Below are 9,742 nucleotides of genomic sequence, written 5' to 3' on the forward strand. Positions count from 1 at the left end.
AACGTAGTCTGCCTGGCCCAACTGGCGATCAATTCACAGGTGCTAAGAGCCGACCAACCTCCATGCTATCTAATATTGATGGGTCTTTCTTCGAAGTAGTGACTGACTTGAAACAGATCAAAGTCCCGAAGAAAGCCCAGCTAGAAGGAGCCAAGCCTACAACAAAAGCCTGCAAATCTAAGAAGTGACACGCTTACAATCATTCAATCTCTGTACCCGAGTGTAGGGGCTTGTGGCGGGCACCTCCCCGTACATCCCTCAGAGTCCTACATGATTTCCTATCCCGCCGCTCTTCTCATTGATTATAGAAGTCCTTGTCTTACGTTACTATTCTTGGGCGCCAATTCTCCGGTGCCATAGTTGATGATGGCTCTAGCATTAATCTGATGCCAGAGTTCACTATGTTGGCTTTATGCTTGTAGCCTACCTGCCCTGCTCCCTCCACAGTTACATTGGCCAACCAAAGGACAATCTACTTAGTGTCCATAGTGGACAAGGTGCGTTTGGAGGAACAAGACTTCACCTCTAGCTTGGACGTGGCAAATCGAAAAAAGTGAGCAAGCGTGTGTTGGAGATGCTAGCAACTAAGCTCAGGAGGACGCAACCTGCTCTGATACCAATTGCTGGAATTAGGGTTGTAGGGAAACACACACAGCTTGGAGAAGATGAAGAAAAGCTCAAGGCCCACAAGAGAGAGTGTATTACTTAGTGTGCAATGGAAAAATAGATAGCCCTAGAGTGATGGGCGTATATACAATGCACAGGGGGTAAAACCTCCTAGTGAGGAAAAAAATGCCCCGACGATCCTAAGTGTGTTCACACACATCACTACCCCATGTATATGGTGGCATCTCTCTCTCTCTCTCTCTCTCTCTCTCTCTCTCTCTCTCTCTCTCTCTCTCTCTCTCTCTCTCTCTCTCTCTCTCTCTCTCTCTCTCGTTACCATATACATGTGGTAGTGATGTGTGTGAACACATTAGGACCGCCGGGGCATTTTTTCCCTCTTTAGGAGGTTTTTTCCCCTGTGCATTGTATATACGCCCATCACTCTAGGGCTATCTATCTTTCCATTGCACACTAAGTAACACACTCTCTATTGTGTGCCTTGAGCTTCCTTCATCTTCTCCAAGATGTGTGTGTTTCTCTGCAACCCTAATTCCAACAATTGGTATCAGAGTAGGTTGCGTCCTCCCGGGCTTAGTCGCCAGCTGCTCCAGTACACGCCTGCTCACTTTCTCCGATTTCAGTGAGCTTTGGCGAGCGTTCAACGGTCGAAAAATACTTCGGGAGAGCTCGTAGACCCCGGTCTACTCAGATTTTTGATTTGGGTTCATTTCGGCCTCCGTTTCCACTACAGGAAGTACTGCACAGGCTATTTTGTCATTTTGTGTAGAATTTTTGTCAGTGCCATTTTTTGCATAACAGATGCCTTATAATCTTCTATGGTTTGTGCTATATAGAACGTGTTGTTCCCGCTTCATTTCTCCTATTTTCAGGCAGTTTTCACATCAGGTGCAACATTTACCATGGCTGACAACAACAACACAGATGTGTTCAAGATGTTTGCTGCTGAGGACAGGTTGGATGGGGACAACTACCCTATGTGGGCTTATATGATGCAACATGTTCTTGTGTCGAAGGGCGTCTGGAACATTGTGCACGGCATTGATGTACGTCCTCGTTTAGAGGATGTAGGCCATGTTGAGGATGTTGCAGGTCTTGCTGCAATGATTGCTGCTGTTAGAGTTGTTTTGCCTACGGCTGAACAAGCTCGTTGAGATGTTAAGGCTGCGCAGGCTCATGCATTGATTGCATTGTCTGTGAAGCGCACCATTGTTCCTCACATCCGTTCAACAAAGTCTGCAAAACAGGCTTGGGATATTCTAGCAGGTCTTTATGCAAGCCGCAATGAGGCTAAAATTGCTTTGCTGCGTAAAGAGCTGGAGTCGAAGATTATGCATGAGGAAGATGATATGGACACTTTCCTGGCTAGTGTCAAGGATATCAATGAGCAACTTATTTCTGCAGGTGAAGTCATTTCAGACAGTTCCCTTGTGCAGACTGTTATTGATGCCTTACCAGATTCTTACCAGACTTTTCCTAGTACTTGGAGACTTATGACCCAAGGAAATCCAGAAGTTGTCAAGTTTGATGCATTATGCACATTGCTATTGCAAGAGTCACTTTCGAGGAAAAACAGAACTAGACAGCGTGCAGTTGAACAGGCTTTTATTGCTTCTCAAAGAAAGGGTGGTAATAGCAATGCAGTCACTTCTTATGGTTCTGCTTTGAGTGGCAAAACTTCTGTTCCTAATGCTTCTGCTGGTAGCAATTCGTCGGGCAATTCTGGTGACAAGGGCAAAAAGAAGATGCGTTGCCATTATTGTAAAGCTAATGATCACTTGATCAAGTCGTGTCCTAAGTTGAAGGCCAAAGAGGCTAAGAAGAAAGAGGGTGGTTCCACTGCAAATGGTGGTTCCACTACAAATGCAGCCATTGTTGAGTCTTCTGTGAAAGGAGACTATAATGTTGATGTTGATGCAGAATGGGCTTTTAGCGCAGAGTGCACTTACAATCCTGATGTCCATGATGCATGCTTGTCAGTTGCTGCAGATTCACATGTGTGGTATTTCGACAGTGGTGCTACAAAGCACATTACCTCACATCATGAATTGTTTACCTCTCTCAAGTCTGTCCCTCGTGGGAATTCTGTCACTTGTGCCAACAATGCCTCTTATCCGGTTCAGGGAGTTGGAAAGATTGTGCTTACTGCTGCAAATGGCAGTTCCTTCACACTTGTTGATGCACTTTATGTACTTGGGATCAAGAAGAATCTCTTGTCTGTATCCGCACTTGCTAGACTTGGACTTGTAGTCAAATTTGTGGATGACAGATGTACAGTTCATGATCTCAATTTTGGTGATGAAATTGTTGCATCAGGCATTTTGTGCCGTGGGCTGTATAAGCTCACTTTGTATGACAAGTATGGACAAAATTTTGCAAATGCTGTTGCAGATTCAAGGGCTATTTCAGATGCAAAACTTTGGCATGCACGTTTTGGTCATCTGAATTTTGCCAGTTTGTTGCATTTGCAGAAATCTGATATGGTTGCTTCTTTGCCGCCTCTTGAAGCACTTGTCAAACATGTTTGTGAAGGCTGTATTTTGGGTAAGATGCAGCGTTCTAAGTTTCCAAAGGATGGTTCAGTTCGGGCCACATGGAGGTTGCAGCTTGTGCATAGTGATGTTTGTGGACCCATGTAAACTCTGTCCTTGGGCAATTACCTCTACTTCGTGACTTTCATTGATGATTACTCCAGACATGCATGGGTATTTCCGCTTAAAGCGAAGTCCGAAGTTTTTATGTGCTTCAAACAATTTCTGGCTATGGCTGAAAATGTCTCGAAATCTACTATGGGCACCCTTCGTTCCGATCGAGGGGGGGAGTATATGTCTCATGAATTTAATGCATTTCTGGCTAGTCGTGGTATAAAACACCAATGTACATTGCCTTATACACCTCAGCAAAATGGTGTTGCTGAGAGGGAAAACAGGTCACTGACAGAAATGCCACGATGTATGGTCAAAAGTCAAGCTTTGCCGCATTCTTTTTGGCTTGAGGCCATCATGTGTGCCACCTATGTACTTATCAGGTGTCCTACGAAAGCATTGTAGTCTATTACTCCATATGAAGCATGGCATGATAGAAAGCCTTCTATTGAGCACATGCGTGTTTTTGGCTGTTTGGCATATGCTTTGGTGCCACAAGTGCAGCGCAGAAAATTGGATGATAAGGCTGTCAACTGTATTTTTGTTGGTAATAGTGCTGAAAGCAAAGGTTACAGGTTGTATCATCCGCAAACAAAACGTATTCTGGTTTCTCGGGATGTAGTGTTTGTGGAAGATTCTGTTCAGCCCTTGCTGTCGTGTACTAGAGACAGTAATGTAAGCTCACAGGACATTTATGACACTTTGTTGCCTCTTTTCAGTGGTGGAAATACGAATGTAAGTTCCAATGAGGCAAATGTACAGCGTGTGGGGGTTTCTGAAAATGTTCTAGATCAGCCTATTATTGATGCAGATGTACATGATGTACTTGATGAGGAAAGTGCTGAAATTGAGTAGGCTAGAGGTATGCCAAAATGGCTGGTGCACACTTTGCGTGACAATAAATTGGATGCACCTTTGTCTAGTCGTACTTGTTCAGGCTCTCGCAATGCATCTTATGCATCAGATTGTTATGCTTTGGCTGTGTCTAGCTTACATGATGTTGAGGAGCCTCTGTCTTTTGATGAAGCACAGAATTCAAAAAATTGGATGGCTGCCATGCAATCAGAATTTGATGCACTCATAGAAAATGACACATGGACTTTATGTGATTTGCCTCCTGGCAAAAAGGCCATTGGTACGAAGTGGGTTTACAAGTTGAAACGCAAGCCGGATGGTGAGATTGATCGCCATAAGGCTCAACTTGTTGCAAAGGGTTATGCACAACAAAAAGGCATAGATTATGAAGAGACTTTTGCTCCCATTTGTCGTATGACTACTGTGCATTTTCTATGTGCATTGGCAGCTCATTTTGGTTGGGATGTACATCAATCAGACATTGTTACTGCTTTCTTGAATGGTGACATATTTGAGGAAGTTTATGTAACGCAGCCTCGCCGTTTTGTCATAAAAGGACAAGAGGCCAAAGTGTGCAAATGTAAGAAGGCTTTGTATGGGTTGAAGCAATCTCCTCGTGCTTGGTATGAGAAAGCTGACACTCATTTGGTCAAACGAGGCTTTCGTACAATCCAACAGAAAGCACATTGTATGTAAAGCGTGAGGGTGATGTACTTATCATTGTGGTTCTTTATGTTGATGATTTGCTAATCACTGGACCAGATGAAAGATTTGGGGCTGTTGCATCATTACTTGGGTATACAGTTTAAGCAGTGTGATGGTGGTATTGCCTTGTGTCAGAAAAGTCACATAGAGACATTGCTATGTAAGTTTGGACTTGAGGATTGCAAACCTATTGCCACTCCCATGGAAACAGGTTTAAGGTTGAGTCTACCAGATGCTGGCGATCCTGCTGATGTCACTCTTTATCGAACTACTGTTGGCTGCCTCATTTATGTATGCAACACAAGGCCGGATATTCAGTTTGCAGTCTCGGAGGTCAGCAGATTTAGCCCAGGGTCTAAGCATTGGCAGGCTGTCAAGAGGATTTTCCACTACCTTAGTGGCATTTTACATCTTGGCTTGTTTTATCCCAAGGGGGGATCATTGCCGCCAGACTTACAAGCTTTTTCGGACTCAGATTGGGTTGGTTGTTTTGACACTCGAGTGTCCACAAGTGGTACTTATTTCATGCTTGGCAGTTCATGTATGTCATGGTTGAGCAAGAAGCAACCTACTATGGCCACTTCGAGTTGTGAGGCTGAGTACAGGGCAGTCTTCACAGCTACGGTTGAGTGTGTATGGCTCAGACGCCTTATGGCTGATTTGGGTGTTGGACAGGACACTGCCAACACTATCTACACTGACAGTCAAAGCGCATTGGCAGTTGCGAGGAACCCAGTTTTTCATGCTCGCACAAAGCACATTGAGGTGCATTACCACTATGTCAGGGAGAGGCTGTCAGCAGGAGAGATCAGCTTGGCTTATGTGCCAACACAGGACAACCTTGCAGATCTTTTCACAAAGGCATTGTCTCGTGAGAAGCTTGAAGCTTTCCGCAAAGCTTTGGGCTTACTCCCCTTTGTGGACTGATCATGTCCTCAGGGCATGGCACTTCCCTTTACTCATGTGCCAGCTCTCGTTCACCGCAACACTCCAGGGGGGATATGTTACCATATACATGTGGTAGTGATGTGTGTGAACACATTAGGATCGTCGAGGCATTTTTTCCCTCTTTAGGAGGTTTTTTCCCCCGTGCATTGTATATACGCCCATCACTCTAGGGCTATCTATCTTTCCATTGCACACTAAGTAACACACTCTCTATTGTGTGCCTTGAGCTTCCTTCGTCTTCTCCAAGCTGTGTGTGTTTCTCAGCAACCCTAATTCCAACATCTGTGTGTGTGTGTGTGTGTGTGTGTGTGTGTGTGTGTGTGTGTGTGTGCTTGTTGTAATAGTTTTGGAGTTAATAATTAGTTCACACGGTTCATTGGGGACCCATGTGTGGGGTGTAGCCTTTGTCCCCATTTGTTGTTGATCTTCTCCTCTCTTCCCTTTCCTCTCCTATGCGAGTATAGCATTTTGTTCTAGGAGGTGCACATATATGCGCTCTCACACTCTCATCTCTCTCACCCGTACTCTTTCTCTTGCATCATAGGATCACGGTTGAAGGTATTTATGTTTTGTTTTGTGCTTGTAGCATGGTATTTTCATGTATTTTACAGGCTTACTATGCATCTGCTTGTTGTTGTCATCGTGCTAGACATGTTTTGTTTGACATAAATGTTGAACAATACATCTCTTGAAATGCATTGGTTGTAGGATATACCTATGGGAGTATGTCGACAAGCTTGATAAAAAAGGTTTAGCCAAAAACATGTGCATTGGCTATTAAATTGAGAAGGGAACATAAAAGAATCTGAGTCTTTTATTAATTACGAGACAACATTGTTAAATAAACACGCTAAAAATTTCATAATAGTGTGGGAATGGCATGTTCACATATTATAAAAATTGGGGAAGACTCTCCAAGATCCCCCATGCAAGGAAACTTGAATGTTTCCTTATTCTTTTTTTGCAAACATAAAACGGGATCAATATATAAAAAATTCATATTACAAACAATCTAGATCATCATTTTAGATAAATTATAACCTTACTTATGGTTCTTTTTCAAGATACACATATCCAAAGTGGGACATCACTATCACAACAGACTAGATACAGTAGCAAGTCAAAAAGAAGGTAACATTTGATAGAATCAAAGCATAAGCTATCTCTCTCTCTCTCTCTCTCTCTCTCTCTCTCTCTCTCTCTCTCTCTCTCTCCCCCCCAAGCTTCTTGTTCAAGGATGTATATTCTTATTGAATCTTTAAGTGACACAGCAAAGGCAAAATTTAGACGTGCTCTTTACATGAGAAGCACTACACCGGTTTTTAGTTATGAACACTCTTGATTCCATCCCAATGGATTTGTATCATCCTTGGGTCCAATGCCAAAATAGGAGAGTGGCATCTCACTTAAGAACTTTGTGGTGTAGCACTCTCTGCATATGACAATGCAGTTGGTGAGGCACCCACATTTGGTCAACGGTCAAAGCCGTTAACATGGGAGCAAAGAGTAGTTCTTCCCATTTACAAGCAAAAAATGAGCTAGTTAAAGCACTCTATGAGAAATAGGTTTTAGATGTGATTAGAGAAAGTGGTTTAGGAAAAAAAACACAAGTTACACAATATCTAGTAGAAGTAGGGTACGCAATAAAAGGAAAGACTGGCTACACACACAACCTTGAAAAGTGGTCACAATGTTTGTATCCAAGAGGTTTTCCAAAGAATTTGGTTGCAGGCTTGGTGAAGAGGTTAGCTACATGATTAGGTGCAAGGTTTGCACAAGGCCTAAGATAATGGGAAGACAATATATGATAGATGGAATGATTTTTGAGAAGTGCTTGTGGAAAGCCAGCTCTCAGCATATTTTGATATCATGCTTGATGAAGAACATGAAAGAACAATATACATTGATGCCCTTATTGGGTGGCTAAAGGACCTAGTAAAGTGGCAAAAAGATTTGTGTCTTTTAGTCACCAAGTAGTCACCTCAGCTACACTTGATGTTGAGAAGTTTTTTGGGCACTTCGTTTTACTAAAAGAATGTTTCCTATCAAGATTCTATATGCAAAGCAACCAAAGAGTGACTATCTAGATGTTGCACTTATCACTCTTATGCACATACATTTAATTGAGCCACAAGGTGATATTCTGCTTTTTTTAACAAGACATGAAGATATTGATACATCATGCCAAAACTTGTATAATAGAATGGAGGAGTTGGGTTCAATGGTCCAGAGCTGATTATACGCCCAATTTATAGTGTCCTTTTTAGTGAAATGTAGAGAATAATTTTGACCCAACACCACCAACAATAAGGAAAGTGGTGGTTGCAACCACCAGTATAGAGTCATATTTAACCATTGATGGAGTCCACTATGTAGTAGATCCAGGTTTTGCTAAGTAGAATGTCTATAATCTTGGACATGCTAGATTCACTAGTCATCACGTCCATTTCTCAAGCCTATGCAAAGCAAAGAGTAGAGTGAGCATGCAGAACAAGACCAGGTAAGTGCTATTGCTTTTGCATAGAGAGTGTGTACAGTAATGAATTTTTACCAACAACTATGCATATAATTCAAAGAAGAGATCTAGGGAGTATAAGTTTGCAGCTAAGGGGCATGGGCATTGATGATTTATTGGCCTTTGAATGTTGGATCCACCACCTCCAAAAGCTCTAATATTGACCATGGAATAGCTCCGTAGGTACGAGCCCACAATGACGAAGGAGTTTTAACAAAGTGGGGAATGAAGATGGTTGAGTTTCCTTTGAAACTTCCTCCATAAAAATGCTACTCGCTAGTATGGATCTTGGGTATAATGATGATATTCTAACCATTATTGCCATGTAACCTGCACATAATATTTTCTATAGGCCTCAAGAGAAACATGCATAGGTTAGCCAAAAAATAGCAAACTTTCTCTAGTCATAGGGGGACCATTTGACCCTTTTCTCTTTTTATGAGGCATGGAAAGCTTGAAATTTCCGTGGAAACATCACTCTTTCCCTCTCTCTTGATATTGCTCACTATCAAGTTGTGTGAGCATTTTATAATGGTACCATCATGCCCATTTTTGAAGACGAACAGCTCTATGTTAGCCTAAGCATGTGTATTGGCAAAAGTTGGCATAGAGCAAGGGGCTACCCTCAGGCTTTGTGTGGTGTTTGTTGCTTCAAATACTCAACAATAAAGCCAACCAAGCATGACTTGAAATTCCTAGCAGGAGTTTCTTGGTTGATTATATGTTGCAGGTTCCTTAGCTTTGCCATCTCAAAGTCATCAGATTGGAGTGTCGCTCAAACACAACTCACAACAACGGGTTGTACTACGTAATAAAAATCATAATGAGACATTATAAAATAAAATTGTCATATATCCAAGCATGCTTTTGGATCTATGACAACATGCAAGGTCTCAAACTAGGATCTTGTACTTATGTATAGTGATCTAACACAACATAAATTTCAAGGTGATCTTCTTTGTAGAATGACCAATGTGGTGACTAATGGGTACTATGTATGTTAACGATTTCATTTAAAGCTAATGTTACTCCTTTGTGTTTGTCTTAAATCTTGACCTCATGTGCTAAGTGCCACAATAAAGATTCACTACATGCACGACACGCTTCGCAAATCAGACAACAATAGCCTCTCAAAAGCGATCAGCAAATCCATACATCTATTAGTATAAAGGTTTGCTATTAGCATCCAAAGTTCCATATGTGTGCATTTTCTTGGACTGCGCACTAGACTACTGGCCAGGGCATGGCTTCCATTCCTTATTGGTTTTTGAGAGAAATAATGTCGATTCTCCACCCATACTTATGTATGGCTGGAGAAATACTTATGTATGACACTCTTTTATGTCTTGCACTATTTGGTATGTAGTTTGTGTCATTTCCTCATGTCTTGTTGAAAAGTTTACCTAGTCTCATGGTTTTCATTGTAACTTGTCAAAACATCATATTTGGC

General features: G+C 42.1%; 1 pseudogene; it reads left to right on the top strand.

Annotated features, from left to right (window-relative positions):
* Nucleotides 1-7,646: 7,646 nt before the first annotated feature.
* Nucleotides 7,647-8,813, top strand: LOC147431352 (putative pre-mRNA-splicing factor ATP-dependent RNA helicase DEAH5 pseudogene; annotated as a pseudogene).
* The last annotated feature ends 929 nt before the right edge of the window (nucleotides 8,814-9,742 follow it).

This window comes from Adiantum capillus-veneris, chromosome 21, assembly GCF_014529385.1.
Source record: "Adiantum capillus-veneris isolate H3 chromosome 21, ASM1452938v2, whole genome shotgun sequence".
NCBI lineage: Eukaryota > Viridiplantae > Streptophyta > Polypodiopsida > Polypodiales > Pteridaceae > Adiantum > Adiantum capillus-veneris.